The 15935-nt window shown below is 52.2% G+C and overlaps 1 long non-coding RNA gene across 1 annotated transcript in view; it reads left to right on the forward strand.

Moving 5' to 3' along the window:
• LOC132811602 (uncharacterized) overlaps positions 1-15503 on the forward strand; it is a 28727-nt gene extending 13224 nt beyond the window's left edge. Inside the window, exon 3 of the long non-coding RNA XR_009643300.1 lies at positions 15449-15503. This is a non-coding gene — a long non-coding RNA (uncharacterized LOC132811602). The remainder of the gene's footprint in view (positions 1-15448) is intronic.
• The last annotated feature ends 432 nt before the right edge of the window (positions 15504-15935 follow it).

Below are 15935 nucleotides of genomic sequence, written 5' to 3' on the forward strand. Positions count from 1 at the left end.
TGTGTGTGTGTCCCCCTCCCTCGTTGTGTGTGTGTGTCCCCCTCCCTCGCTGTGTGCGCACACCCTCCCTCACTGTGTGTGTCACCCTCTCTCGCTGTGTTTTTGTGTGTCCCCCTCCCTCGCTGTGTGCGTGTCCCCCTCCCTCGTTGTGTGTGACTGTGTCCCCCTCGCTGTGTGTGTCCCCCCTCGCTGTGTGTGTCCCCCCTCGCTGTGTGTGTCCCACCCTCGCTGTGTGTCCCCCCTCGCTGTGTGTGTCACCCCACTCGCTGTGTGTCCCCCCCCTCGCTGTGTGTCCCCCCTCGCTGAGTGTGTCCCCCCTCACTCGCTGTGTGTGTCCCCCTCCCTCGCTGTGTGTGTCCCCCTCCCTCGCTGTGTGTGTGTCCCCTTTCTTGCTGTGTGTGTGCGTGTCCCTCCCTCGCTGTATGCGTGTCCTTCCCTCGCTGTGTGTGTGCGTGTGTCCCCTCCCTCGATGTGCGTGACCCCCACCTCGCTGTGTGTGTGAGTATCCCCCTCCCTCGTTGTGTGCGTGTACCCCCTCGCTGTGTGCGTGTCCCCCCTAGCTGCGTGTGTGTCCCCCCTCCCACGCTGTGTGTGTACACGTGTGCCTCCCTCGCTGTGTGTGCGTCCCAACCCCTCGATGTTTGTCCCCCCCTCGCTGTGTGTATCCCCCTCACTTGTTTTGTGTGTGTGTGTGTGCGTGTGTCCCCTCCCTCGCTGTGTGTGTGTGGGTGTGACCTTCCCTCGCTGTGTGTGCGCATGTTCCCCTCCTTCCCTGTGTGTGTGCGTGTCCCCTTCCCTCGCTGTGTGTGCGTGTCCCCCTCCCTTGCTGTGTGTGCGCATGTCCCCTCCCACGCTGTTCGTGACCCCCCATCGCTGTGTGCGTGAGTATCCCCGTCCATCACTGTGTGTGTGTGCGTGTCCCTCCCTCACTGTGTGTGTGTGTGTGTGTGTGTGTGTGTGTCTCCCTCCCTCGCTGTGTGTGCGTGTCCGGGTCCATCCCTCGCTTTCCGTGTGCATGTCCCCCCCTCGCTGTGTGCGTGTCCACCCCTCGGTGTGTACATGTGCCCCCCTCCCACACTATGTGTGTGTGTGTGTTCCCCTCCCTCGCTGTGTGTGTGCGTCCCACACCCTCGCTCTGTGTGTCCCCCCCTCGCTGTGTGTGTCCCCCCCCTCGCTGTGTGTGTCCGCCCCCTAGCTGTGTGTGTGTGTGCATGTCCCTTCCTCGCTGTGTGTGTGCACATGTCCCTCCCTCGCTGTGTGTGTGTGTCCCTCGCTGTGTGTGTCCCCCTCCCGCGCTGTGTGTGTCCCCCTCCCTCGCTGGGTGTGTCCTCCTCACTCGCTGTGTGTGTGTCCCCCCCACTCGCTGTGTGTGTGCCCCCCTCCCTCGCTGTGAGTGTGTATGTGTGTATGTGAGTGTGTCCCCCCTTCGCTGTGAGTGTGTCCCCCCCTCGCTGTATGCGTGTCCCCCCAGCTGTGTGTGTGTGTGTGTGTCTCCCCTCGCTTTGTGCATGTGTCCATCCCTCGCTGTGTATGTGTGTGTGTGTGTGTGTGTGTGTGTGTGTGTGTCTGCCCTCGTTGTGTGCATGTGTCCATCCCTCGCTGTGTATGGGTGTGTGTGTGTGTGTGTGTGTATGTGTGTGTGTGTCTCCCTCCCTCGCTGTGTGTGCGTGTCCGGGTCCATCTCTCGCTTTCCGTGTGCATGTACCCCCCTCGCTGTGTGCGTGTACCCCCCCGCTGTGTGCATGTCCAACCCTCGCTGTGTGCGTGTCCCCCCCTCGGTGTGTACGTGTCCCCCCCTCCCACACTGTGTGTGTGTGTTCCCCTCCCTCGCTGTGTGTGTGCGTCCCACACCCTCGCTCTGTGTGTCCCCCCTCGCTGTGTGTGTCCCCCTCGCTGTGTGTGCTCGCCTCCTAGCTGTGTGTGTGTGCGCATGTCCCTCCCTCGCTGTGTGTGTGCGCATGTCCCTCCCGCGCTGTGTGTGTGTGTCCCTCGCTGTGTGTGTCCCCCTCCCTCGCTGTGTGTGTCCCCCTCCCTCGCTGGGTGTGTCCCCCCTCACTCGCTGTGTGTGTGTCCCCTCCCTCGCTCTGTGTGTGTGTGTGTGTGTGTGCCCCCTCCCTCGCTGTGTGCGCGTGTCCGTGTCCCTCCCTCGCTGTGCGTGTGTCTGTCCTCCTCACTGTTTGTGTCCCACCCGCTCGCTGTGTGTGTGTGTGTGTGAGTGTGTCCCCCTTCCTCGCTGTGAGTGTGTCCCCCCATCCCTCGCTGTGTGCGTGTCCCCCCCTCGCTGTGTGCGTGTCCCTCCCCTCGCTGTGAGCGTATCTCCCCTCGTTGTGTGTGCGTGTCCCCCCTCGTTGTGTGTGCGTGTCCCCCCTCGTTGTGTGTGCGTGTTCCCCCTCCTGCTGTGTGTGCGTGTCCCCCCCGCTGTGTGTACGTGTCCCCCCCGCTGTGTGTGCGTGTCCACTTCCCTCGCTGTGTGCGTGTACCCCCCTCGTTGTGTATGTGCGTGTCCCCTTCCTCGTTGTGTGTGTGCGTGTCCCTCCCTCGCTGTGTGTGCGTGTACCCCCCCGCTGTGTGCATGTCCCCCTCGCTGTGTGCGTGTCCCCCCCTCGGTGAGTACGTGTCACCCCCTCCCACACTGTGTGTGTGTTCCCCTCCCTCGCTGTGTGTGTGCGTCCCACACCCTTGCTCTGTGTGTCCCCCCTCGCTGTGTGGGTCCCCCCTCGCTGTGTGTGCGTGTCCCCCCTCATTGTGTGTGCGTGTCCCCCCTCGTTGTGTGTGCGTGTTCCCCCTCCTGCTGTGTGTGCGTGTCCCCCCCCGCTGTGTGTACGTGTCCCCCCCGCTGTGTGTGCGTGTCCACTTCCCTCGCTGTGTGTGTCCCCCTCCCTCGCTGGGTGTGTCCCCCCTCAATCGCTGTGTGTGTGTCCCCCTCCCTCGCTGTGTGTGTGTGTGTGTGTGTGTGCCCCCTCCCTCGCTGTGTGCGCGTGTCCGTGTCCCTCCCTCGCTGTGCGTGTGTGTCCCTCCCTCGCTGTGTGTGTGTCTGTCCTCCTCACTGTTTGTGTCCCACCCGCACGCTGTGTGTGTGTGTGTGTGATTGTGTCCCCCTTCCTCGCTGTGAGTGTGTCCCCCATCCCTCGCTGTGTGCGTGTCCCCCTCGCTGTGTATGCGTGTCCCCCCCTCGCTGTGTGCGTGTCCCTCCCCTCGCTGTGAGCGTATCTCCCCTCGTTGTGTGTGCGTGTCCCCCCTCGTTGTGTGTGCGTGTTCCCCCTCCTGCTGTGTGTGCGTGTCCCCCCCGCTGTGTGTACGTGTCCCCCCCGCTGTGTGTGCGTGTCCACTTCCCTCGCTGTGTGCGTGTACCCCCTCGTTGTGTATGTGCGTGTCCCCTTCCTCGTTGTGTGTGTGCGTGTCCCTCCCTCGCTGTGTGTGCGTGTCCCTCCCTCGCTGTGTGTGCGTGTCCCTTCCTCGCTTTGTGTGTGTGTGTGTGTCCTCCCTCTCTGTGTGTGCGTGTCCCTCCCTCGCTGTGTGTGTGTGTCCCTCCCTCGCTGTGTGTGTGTGTGTGTGTGTGTGTGTGTGTGTGTATGCGTGCGCGCGCGTGCCCCCCCTCACTGTGTGTGTGCGTGTGACCCCCTCCCTCGCCGTGTGCGTGTCCCCCTCCCTTGCTGTTGCGCATCCCCTCCCTCGCTGTGTATGTCCCCCTCCCTTGCTGTTTGCGCGCCCCCTCGCTGTCTGTGCGTGTCCTTCCCTCGCTGTGTGTGTGTTTGTCCCTCCCTCGCTCTGTGTGTGTGTGTGTGTGTGTGTGCCCCCTTCCGTCGCTGTGTGTGTGTCCCCCTCCCTCGTTGTGTGTGTGTGACCCTCCCTCGCTGTGTGCGCACCCCCTCCCTCACTGTGTGTGACCCCCTCCCTCGCTGTGTTTTTGTGTGTCCCCCTCCCTCGCTGTGTGTGTGTCCCCCTCCCTCGCTGTGTGTGTGTCCCCCCTGCTGTGTGTGCGTGTCCCCCTCCCTCATTGCGTATGTGTGCATGTCCGTCCCTCACGTGAGTGTGTCCCCCCTCCCTTGCTCTGTGTGTGTCCCGCTCCCTCACTGTGCGTGTGTGTGTGTGTGTGCGCGTCCCCCTCCCTCGTTGTGTGCGTGTCCCCTCCCTCGATGTGTGTGTATCTCCACCCCCTCGCGTGTGTGTGTGTGTGTCCCTACCTCGCTGTGTGTGTGTCCCCCACCTTCGCTGTGTGTCCCACCTCGCTGCGTGTGTCCCTCCCTCGCTGTGTGTGTCACCCCCTGCTGTGTGTGTGCGTGTCCCCCTCCCTCGCTCTGTGTGTGTGTGTGTGTGTGTGTGTGTGTCCGTCCCTCACTGTGTGTGTGTGTGTGCGTGTGTGTGTGTCCCCCTCCCTCGCTGTGTGCGCAACCCCTCCCTCGCTGTGTGTGTCCCCCTCCCTTGCTGTGTGCGTGTCCCCCTCCCTTGCTGTTTGCGCGCCCCCTCGCTGTGTGTGTGTGTGCCCCCTTCCCTCGCTGTGTGTGTCCCCCCCTCGCTGTGTGTGTTTGTGCGTGTTCCCCCCTCGCTGTGTGTGTGTGTGTGTGTGTGTGTATGTGTGTGTGCATGTCCTCCCCTCACTGTGTGTGTGTCCTTCCCTCGCTGTGTCTGTGTGTGTGTGTGCGGATGCATGTTCCCCCCTTCGCTGTGTGTGTCCGTGTCCCTTCCTCCCTCTGTGTGTGTGTGTGTGTGTGTGTGTGTGTGTGTGTGTGTGTCAGTCCCCCTTCGCTGCGTGTCTGTGCGTGTCCTTCCCTCGCTGTGTGTGTGCGTGTCCCTTCCCCATGTTGTGTGTGCGTGTCCCTTCCCCGTGTTGTGTGTGTCCCTCCCTCGCTGTGTGTGCGTGTCCCTCCCGTGCATGTGTGTGTGTGTCCCTTCGCTGCATATCTGTGCGTGTCCCCCTCCCTAGCTGTGTATGTGTTTGTCCCTCCCTCGGTGTGTGCCCGTGTCCCTCCCTCGCTGTATGTGCATGTCCCTCCCTCCTGTATGTGTGCGTGTTCCTCCCTCACTGTATGTGCATGTCCCTCCCTCCTGTATGTGTGCGTGTCCCTCCCTCGCTGTATGTGCTTGTCCCTCCCTCGCTGTGTGCGTGTCCCGCACTCGTGTGTGTGTGTGTCTGCATGTCCACCCCTCACTATGTGTGAGTGTCCTTCCCTCGCTTTGTCTATGTGTGTGTGCGCGGATGCATGATCCCCCCCTCGCTGTGTGTGTCCGTGTACCTCCCTCGCTGTATGTGTGTGTGTCCCTCCCTCGCTGTGTGCCTGCGGGTATCTCCCTCCCTGTGTGTGTTTGCGTGTCGCTCCCTTGCTGTGTGTGTCCAATATTTGCACCATCAGTGAACTGGCCATCATAAATTGACTGTGGTATTCAGGAATGTGTGGTTTAAGTTCACCATGAGAAATGCAGTGTTTAATGGACAGATAGAGGGGTGGGTCTGGGTAGGATGCTCTTCAGAGATTTGGAATGGACTGGTTGGGCCGAATGGCCTGATTCCCCACTATGGCGATTCTATTCAGGTTATTGTCCAGCCCTGTCAACCATCCCTGTCTCTTACACCTTGCCTTATCCCCAATATTCTCCTTAACAATGTAATCTCCTCCAGTCGCTAAAACACTCCTTGCCTATGTAAGCTTCTCCAGTCCTTGCAAAGACCGATATGTCTGTCACCTCTTCCTGCTTTTAGAACCCTCCCTATAACTATTACCAATTGGTACAGCACTCCCAATCATTGCTCCCTATTGAAACTCCCAAAAAACATTTGTATCTCTGAAAACTCATCTGGACTGTCGCAATTTCCCTTTGACAGTTACGTGCTGAGACCTGCTCTATATCAGTGAAGTTATTAAGTCTTGGCAACACTCACTGTTATAACCTCCCTCCAGCTTTACGCCACCGAGGATCTGGAGAAGCTCTTTTCAAACCGACAGCCATCTCTGTGTCTGTAATCTCCTCCAATCCCCAGAATTCAATCCCTCTGAGCTCCTCTGTAAGTCCATTAAACACTCCCTCACACTGTCTGTATCATTGTAACCTTCTCCAAGAACACAACCTTCTCTATCTGTGTAAATCCCTACACCAGTCCATATCCCTCTAAGCTCCATCTAACAATACAACCTCCATGTTTGTGTATTCACCTTCAGTCCCTACTCACTTCCATATCTGTGTAACCTTCGCCAGGCTTTTTTGCTTCAGTCTCTTCAACTGTTCCTGTCAGTGTAATATCTTCCAGACCCGAAAACTCCCCTCTCTTTAACTTACTCAGACCACACGACCCTCACTATCTATAACCTACTCCTGTCTGAGAAACCTACCTCTGCAAATTGCTCCAACTCTTCGACTCTCCATAAGCTCCTGCAGCTCTTGCATCCCTCCCTATCTACCAAATCTCTTCCATTCCCTTCCATTCCCTAAACACCAACAGTCTGTGGAGACCCGACCACCATCCCTACCAGTGTCATCCTCTCAGGTCTCTGCAGTATTCCTGATCTGTTGAACTCACTCCATGCCTGTGCCTCTCCCAATCCAGTCCCTACAAAACCCACTATCTATTTAACACCGTCCAGTCACTATCACCCCCATGTCAATGTAGGCTTCTTCTGTGTCTCCACCATCTACCCATCTCCATAACCGTGTCCAGCCCTTACACCACTATCTGTTTAAACATCACCTTCCTCTTGTTTGTGCTATGCTCCCTTATCTGTGAATCTGTTTCTGACCAAAATTGTTTTCCCAGTCTCTGAAAAGAAATCCAGATTCCACAGCCTCTGTAACCCCCAGAACCTAAGCCTTCCTATGTCTATAAACATCTTCAGTCACGACTACCCTGCATATCTCTGTTTGTTCCTCCAGTCGATACAAACCCCTTTATCTTTGTAATCTGCTCAGCTCCCTAAAACAGTCCCTGTCTGTGTAGTCCAGCCCTGTCCTATAATCATCCTTATCCCTGTAAACTTCTCTATCCCTCCCAACATTCCCAACTCCATGAACACCTGTCAGCCCTACAGCTCTCCACATTTCTGTAACCTCCTGTGGGCCTATGGTCCTCCCTCCCTGTGAAACCACCTCCAGTCCCCATATCCCTCCCAATCGGGTCCTTTGCTCCAGATCAGACCATTGCTGTCTCTGTAAACACCTCCACTACTGACAACTCTTCCCATTTGTGTAACCTCGGTCCGACCCCATACTCTCCAGCTTCCTGCACCCACTTCCTGCATTGCAACCAAAACCACATGTTTCTGTAATACCCACCAGTGCTTACACCCTCCCCAACTCAGTAACCACTTGCAGCCCGAACAAAATACCTAAACTGTGAAACCTCTACAATCCTCCCTCCCTCCTCAACTACCTTCATCACCATGTAACCTCACAATTACTGTATCCTCCTTTTGGCACTCCTAATGTCTGCAAAATTATCCTGTCCTGATATCCCTCCCTACCTCTGTAACCCCCACCACCCTCCAGTGCCCTTCTGGGGAACATGGCAGGGGAGGGAAGATTTGTAGAGTCCGGGCTATGTTACGGAGGTAGAATTCTGGGAATTACAGATTTACTCTAATGTCTGTGGTGTGCAGATTATTGACGAGGACTCTAAAGACAGGATTTATGACTACTTGGAAAACCATAGTTAAATTAGAGACAGTCAGTATGGGTTTGTGTGGGGCAGGTCATGCCTCACAAACCTTATTGAATTCTTTGAGGATATGCAGAATATGTTCATGGCTCATTCAGAAAAGGAGGAAAATTGGGATACAGGGGAAATCTGTCTGTCTGGATACAGGATTGGATGACCCAGAGAAGACAGAGTATGGCAGCAGATGGACAGTATTGTGCCTGGAGCTCAGTGACCAGAGGTGTTCTGTAACAATCTGCTCTGGGACTCTGCTCTTTGTGATTTTTATAAATGACTTGGATGTGGATGTTGGAGAGTGGGTTAGTAAGTTTGCCAATAACATGAAGGTTAGTGGAGTGGTGGGGAATGTGGAGGGCTGTTGTAGGTTGCAATGGGACATTGACAGGACACAGAGCTGGGCTGGAAGTGGCAGATGGAGTTAAATCTGGAAAAGTATGAAGTGATTCATTCTGGAAGGTTGAATTTGAATACAGAATACAGAATACAGGGTGAAAGAATACTTGGCAGTGTGGAAGAACAGAGAGATCATGGGGTCCGTGTTCATAAATGCCTCAAAATCGCCACGCACGTTGGTAGGGTTGTTAACAAGGCATACGTTGTGTTGACATTCCTTAGCATCCTGGTGAGAGCACACTTGGAATATTGTGTTCAGTTCTGGTCCCCTGTTTACAGGAAGGCTGTGCAAGTTTTAGAGACCGTACACAGGAGATTTACCAGGATGCTGCCTGGAATGGAGGGAATTTCTTATGAAGAAAAATTGAGGGAGCTAAGACTTTATTCATTGGAGTGAAGAAGGGGGCGGGGCGACTTTGTGGAGGTGAATAAGATGATAAGAGGCCCAGAGAGAGTGAATAGTCAGAGACTTTTTCTCTGGTGGAATAAATGGCTATTACAGGGCGACATAATTTTAAGGTGATTGGAGGATGGATAAGAGGATAGAGAATGGTAGGTGGTTGGATGGACTGCCAATGGTGGTAGTAAAATTAGACACATATGGGACATTTAATAGACTCTTGGACAGACACATGGATAATAGTAAAATGAAGGGAATGTAGCTGACTTTGATCTTACAGTTGGATAAAATATTGGCATGAAATCATGGCCGAAGGGTCTTGGGCTGAACTGATCTGTGTTCTATGTTCTGTCTGATAAACTGGGTGATAAGATCAGATCAGTGTAAAAGGATATGGCATTCAGGAGGAGCTAGTGAACTGAATACAAAATTTGCTTGATGGTAGTTGACAGAGGGTGATGGGAGACATGTTGTTTTTCTGACTGGAGACATGTGACCAGCGGGGAAGTGGGTCCCCTGTTGTTTGTCATTTGGATAAATGGTTTGGATGGGAATATTGGTTTCCTTGTAAGTAATTGTTTTGGGTGACACTGAAATTGGTGATAAAGTGGACAGTGAAGAAGGTTATCTGTGATACAACAGGATGAACAGTACTGCTGGGAGAGTGGGCTGAAGAATAGCAGATGGAGTTTAATTAGATAGATATGAAGTGTTCCATTTTTGTGAAACAAACCAGGGTGGGACTTGTACAGTTAATGTTCGGGCCCTGGGTAGTGTTGTCAGTCAGTGACCCAGGGATGCAGGTACACAGTTCTTTGAATGTGGTGTCACAGGGAGGCAGGCTGGTGAAGCAGGCGTTTGGGATGTCTACCTTCATTGCGCAGAGCATTAAGAGTAATAGTTGGGACGTCATGTTGTATCTGTACAAGACATTAATCAGGCCACTATAAAAGCATCGTTGATCAGTGGGAATAACACATCTGATTCACTGACCTCCTTTAGGGAAGGACATCAAATATTCTAACCTGGTCTGGCTAACATTGGACTCCAGACCCACAGCAATATGGCTGACTCTGAGCTGCCCTCTGGGTAATTAGCAGTGGGGTCAAAGAACGTTGTTCCAGGCAGTGACACTCACATTCCATGAATGAATAAATAAAAATACCTATGTCCCTCCCTATCTCTGCAAACCCCTCCAGCTGCAGCAATTCAGACTGGCTTTGTAACACCCTGACCACTCTCTGTAACACTCTCACCATCTCCAGCACCTTCACCTCTCCCTGTTCGTATCGTGTCAATGTTCCCCTTCCCACAGCCCTCCTCCTGCGAGCAGACCCTTTGCAATCCATTAACATTTACTCCTAAAACACTCTCTCACTTCAGGATTTGAAGTACTTTTTGGTGATCTTCTCAGCCTCATAATCTAGTATGATCCATTTTGTCCTGAGTGAGGGATCAGTGGGAATTTCTTGCTGAGGTTTTTACTGTTTCAATTGAATGTCCTTTTGTTGAGTGTTTTGCATTGTCCCTTCAAATGTTTTCCACTGTTCATTTACAGGCACATATTTCAGTCTGTTTAGCTTGTTTACCTTGGTCAGTTCTCCTCTCAAACTCATGTCATTGGCTATTTTTGTTTCTAGTTGTAGCTTGTCCTTTTCGTGATTCACTTTAAAACTTTATATTTCTTTAAACTGCACTTTATCACAATTTCCTGAAGGATCTCTGCAGGTGACATTACTCATTCACTAAGTTTCATTACATGGTCGCTCTGCGATAGTTATGTCCCTTAACAGTTGCACAATGTGTTTTTCAAAGAAACACTGAAAAGAAAATAACCGTACTCCTCTTTCAATGTCAATGTTGTCAGTGTGATTGTCCCAGATTATACAAATATTGAAGATTTCCAAAATGATCACAATGCCTTTGTTAAAAAATTCCAATGATTTCCTGTTTAATGCAGTGATGAGCAACGAAATACTGTTTGGTGGCTAAAACTGTTCTGCTGCTTGTGTCCTCTGCAAGTAGTAGCCAGAATTTACATTCAGACTGACTCTACTTCATGATCTGATGCCAAATGCTTTCTCTGTAATGCCTTTGTTATCCATTATTGTTAACGTTGCCCATTTTGCCTGAGTTTTCACGAGATTACGAACCACTGAATATTTTTGTTCACCCTTTATCCATGTCTCCCTGGTGTCTAAATCTCTTCTATCTCTGTGTCACTAATCCATCGACCTTATTGCAGTAACGTTGTCCATTAAAAAAAATGATATACTGTCTTCCACAATTTTCTGTCACAAATCTATTTGCTGATGTACAATTTTAGTAAAACTCTGTCCCATCCTGTTCCTTTCTGCTTGTCTTCAGCCACATTCCCATACTGCTCCCATACTTCACCTTTTCCCTTTGTATTTGGAAAGCTCCTTTCACCTGCATCCTCTCTGTCAGTTTAATGCCCTGTCCATAAACCTACCGATATGACTGGCTAGGACACAGGTCCCAGCACAGTTCCAGGGGGACCATCCTAATAGCTATTTTTTATAAATCAGCTGTGGGATGTGGGTTTCTCTGGCTGACCAGCCTTTCTTGCCCAACCCTAGAAGCCCTTGAACTGAGTAACTTGCTCGGCCATTTCAGAGGGTCAGTGAGAGGCAAACACTTTGCTGTGGGTATGTCGTGCAGACCACGTCAGGATGGGCAGATGTCCTTCTCGAAAGGACAAGGGTTTGGGTTTGTTATACATCAGTAATGGTTTCATACTTAATTGTGGATTGTTAATAATTAATTTTCAAATTATTGATTTCAAATGTCTCCTTTTCAGATGGTGGGATTCAATCCTGCCTCCCCTGAACATTAGCTGAGGTTTTGGATACATTCTCTCACAGTAATACCACTAGGCCATCACTTCACCTTCTCACTGGGTGCTCATTCCTAAGCACTGATACAAGGGCATCATGAAGCTAAACCCATTCTTCCAACATGGCTGTGTGATCCTGGCATCTTCCAGCAATCTGGGACTATTACTTCATATCGCTCCATTTTCCAGATCTCTGTGGGACTTCGTGCCATTCTCCATGTGTAACCCTCACTGCATCTGTTTAATTTCCCATTCTGTCCATTTCTCTGTCTCCTGTAGATACTCAGGAAAGTCCTGCCTCAATAGCCTTCCCAGCTGCTGGGTGGATCGTCCATCACCACATTGCACGCAGTTGGTCTGCCAGAGAGAGACAAAGGGCAGGGAGATCTGGAGCCTTCAATAAATCCTGTAGCGAGGTAAGGTCACCCACAGTGCACAGAGCAAAGAACAATGAGAGGACTCCAAACATCTGTTAACACAACATGACATAGACACAGTGTTGGAGGGGAGCACAGTACACACACACACACACCACTCCCAGGCTCAATCACCGCCCCAACATAAGTTCTGTTATATTAAAACTCACTACTCTGCAACAGTGTATCTATGGCATGTCTTGTGGTCCAGTGTCTTCAATAATTTTTAATTCCTGTAACAGATCCTATCTCTGTAACCTCCTCTCTTCCCAATAGCCCCTCCACATATTTGAAATGTATTTGAAAAGCCCTTCATCAGGAACAGAGGCAGGGTGCCTGCAGAGTGGGGAGATAAATGAGAGGGTGTTACAATAGGTGAATGGGGTGCAGAAGAAGGTGATAGGTCAGAGTGGAGGATGGGGGAAGGTAGCAATGAGTACAGTGGGTGAATGTGAGTGAGGATGGGGGTGATAGGTCAGAGATGAGGATGGAGTGGATAGGTGGGAAGGGAAATAAGCCATTAGGACAGGTCATGAGGGCGGTGCTGAGCTGGAAGGCTGGAGGTGGGGTGAGATGGGGAAGGGGAAATCAGGAAACTGGTGAAGTCCATATTGATGCCCTGGGGTTGAAGTGTTCCGTGGCGGAAGGTGAAGCGTTCTTCCTCCAGGCGTTGGGTGGTGAGGGAGCGGCGGTGAAGGAGGCACAGGACCTGCATGTCCTCGGAGAGTGGGAGGGGGAGTTGAAATGTTGAGCCACAGGGTGGTGGGGTTGATTGGAATGGGTGTACCAGAGATGTTCCCTAAAGCGCTCTGCTAGGAGGTGTCCAGTCTCCCCAATGTAGAGGAGACCGCATCGGGAGCAGCGGATACAATAAATGATATTGGTGGATGTGCAGGTAAAACTTTGATGGATGTGGAAGGCTCCTTTTGGGGCCTTGGAAAGAGGTGAGAGAGGAAGTGTGGGCACAGGTTTTACAGTTCCTGCGGTGGCAGGAGAAGGTACCAGGAAGGAAGGGTGGGTTTTGGGGGGCGTGGAACTAACCACGTAGTCAATGAGGGAATGGTCTTTGCATAAAGTGGAGAGGATTGGGGAGGGAAATATATCACTGGTGGTGGGGTCCGTTTGGAGGTGGCGGAAATGGCGGCGGAGGATTTGGTTTATGCGAAGGTAGGTAGGGTGGAAGGTGAGCACCAGGGGCATTCTGTCCTTGTTACGGTTGGAGGGATGGGGTTTGAAGGCGGAGGTGCGGGATGTGGACGAGATGCATTGGAGGGCATCTTTTACCATGTGGGAAGGGAAATTCCGATCTCTAAAGAAGGAGGCTATCTGGTGTGTTCTGTGGTGGAACTGGCCCACATGGGAGCAGGTACGGCGGAGATGGAGGAATTGGGAATAGGGGTTGGGAATTTTGCAGGCGGTGGGGTGGGAAGATATGTAATCTAGGCATCTGTGGGAGTCGGTAGGTTTGTAAAAAATGTCGGTGTCAAGTCAGTTCTCATAAGGGGATGGAGAGTGCCAGGAAGGGGAAGGAGGTATCAGAGATGGTCCAGGTAAATTTAAGGTCAGGGTGGAATGTATTGGTGAAGTTGATGAATTGCTCAACCTCCTCGCGGGAGCACGAGGTGGCGCCAATGCAGTCATCAAAGTTGCGGAGGAAGACGTGGGAAATGTTGCCATTGTAACTCCAGGAGACGGACTGTTCTACGTAGCCAACAAAGAGACAGGCATAGCTGGGGCCCATGCGGGTGCCCATGGTTACCCCTTTGGTCTGGAGGAAGTGGGAGGATTTGAAGGAAACATTGTTAAGGGTGAGGACCAGTTCAGCCAAACGAATGAGAGTATCGGTGGAAGGGTACTGTTGTGGACTTCGGGAGATGAAGAAACGGAGGGCTTTGGAGGTCCTGGTCATGGTGGTTGGAGATGTAGAGGGATTGGATATCCACTGTGAAGATGAGGCGTTGGGGGCCAGGGAAACGGAAGTCTTGGAGGAGTGGAGGGTGTGGGTGGTGTCGCGAACGAATGTGGACAGTTCCTGGACTGGAGGATAGGACAATGTCGAGGTAGGTAGACATGAGTTCGGTCGGGTAGGAGCATGCTGAGACAATGGGTCGGCCAGGGTGGTCAGGCTTGTGGATCGTGGGAAGGAGGTCGAACCGGGCAGTGGGGGATCCCGGACAATCAGGTTGGAAGCTGTGGGTGGGAGATCTCCTCCTGAGGTGATGAGGTTCTGTATGCTCTGGGAGATGACGGTTTGGTAATGGGAGGTGGGTCATGGTAAAGGGGGTGGTCGGAGGAGGTGTCTTTGACTTGGCATCATGGCTTCAGTGGTGTAGAGGTCAGTGCGCCAGACTCCCACTGCACCCCCTTTATCTGCTGGTTTGATGGTTAGGTCGGGATTGGAGCAGAGGGAGTGGAGGGCTGCACGTTGTGAGGGTGAGAGGTTGGAGTGGGTGAGGGGGTAGATAGGTTGAGGCGGTTAATGTCTCGGTGAAAGTTGGAAATGAAGAGATCGAAGGCAGGTAATAAGCCAGCTTGGGGTGTCCAGGTGGATGGAGTGTGTTGGAGGCCGGAAAAGGGGTTCTCAGAAAATAGGCGGGAGTTTTCATTATCAAAATAAGCTCTGAGGCGGAGGCGGTGGGAGAAGTGTTCGATGTCACGGCGTATATTAAATTAATTGATGTTTGGACGGAGGGGAATAAAGGTGAGGCCTTTGCTGAGGACTGATCATTCGTCGTCAGTGAGGGGGAGGTCAGGGGGATGGTGAAAACTCGGCAGGACTGGGAGCTGGGACCAGGCGTAGGTGTGGAGCTGGGGGAGGGGACGGAGCCTGTAACTGGAGTGGTTGTTGTGTTAGGGGGGATGGGGATGGAGTCATGAGCAGAGGTGTTGCTCCTTTCAGGGTTCTGGGGGCAGGGATGGTGACAGTGGGACCTGGGGGTGGTGTCAGCAGAATGCAGGTGAGTGGTGTTGGTGGGGACAGAAGTGTTGGCAAACACGGCAGTGGGGGGCGCGGAAGTCATTGAGTGTGTGACATCAGCGATGATGTGAGGGGCGGAAGTGATGTCACTTGTGGTGTATGAGGAATGCTGAGGGGCGGAAATGGCATTTACTTTATTTTAACCAATAATTTCCTGTCACAAATCTGTTTGATAATGTCGTATTTTAATTAAACTCCGTCCTTTACTGTTTCTTTCTTTTGGTCTTCATCCACATCTCCATGGTGTTCCAATATTTCAACCTTTCTCTTTGGTCTTGGGAATTTCCATTCACCTCAGACCTGTCCCCCTCCTCATCTGTGTCCGTTTATAGCACACTGCATAATCCTGGTACCAGAGGAGCCTATCCCAATAAAATAGCTCTGTCCTCCCTGAGTACTGGGAGCAGTGCTCACTGGTCAGAATCACTTCTAATGATAGCATTGTGTGATCCTGACACCTTCCAGCACTCTGCTGATATCACTCAGTCTCTCTCCATGTGATATCCCTCACTGTGTGGGTCTAATTGCTGCCTCGGTCAGTGTCTCTCACTCTTGCAGTTACTCCAGATCCTGAGCCAACAGCATTCTCCACTCCAGAGGGAAGCAACTGCACAGTCCATAGATGCAGACTGGGATTTTCCAGATCTCTGTGGGACTCAGTGACATTCTCCATGGGTAACCTTCATTGCATTAGTCTAATTTCCCATTCTGTCTACTTCTCTGTCTCCTGTAGGTATTCCTGATGTCCCTGACTCAACAGAATTCCCAATTCCTGTCTCGTCCATCACCACATTGAAGACGGTTGGTCAGCCAGAGAGAGATGGAGAGTGAGATCTGGATCCTTCAGTAAATCCTGCAGCCGGTAAGATCACTCACAGTAAACAGCACAGGGAGGGGTTCATGGGCATTAATTCAGTCCCTGAGGGCATGATGTAGGAACAATGCTGGGCAAGGAACATGAGAAAAATCTCAGGCTTCATTATCACCACCTTCTCTGTAAATTCATCTGTTCCACAGAACCCTCCCTATGTCTGTCATTTTCTCCACTGTCTGTTTCATTGATACCACTTCCCCTATCTCTATCAGCCCCTACAATCCTGCTTATCCCTGTAAGCTCCTCATATCAGTAAAACTCTCCAAGTTTCTGCCTTTGCCTTTAATCCTTGGTTCTGTCACATCTCTCCTTAACTGAAGAAAAACAACTCCTCAGTTCCTTAAGCCATCCCTGTCAGTGTAGTCCTTTCCAG

The sequence above is a fragment of the Hemiscyllium ocellatum genome, unplaced genomic scaffold (genome assembly GCF_020745735.1).
Source record: "Hemiscyllium ocellatum isolate sHemOce1 unplaced genomic scaffold, sHemOce1.pat.X.cur. scaffold_223_pat_ctg1, whole genome shotgun sequence".
Taxonomy (NCBI): Eukaryota; Metazoa; Chordata; class Chondrichthyes; order Orectolobiformes; family Hemiscylliidae; genus Hemiscyllium; species Hemiscyllium ocellatum.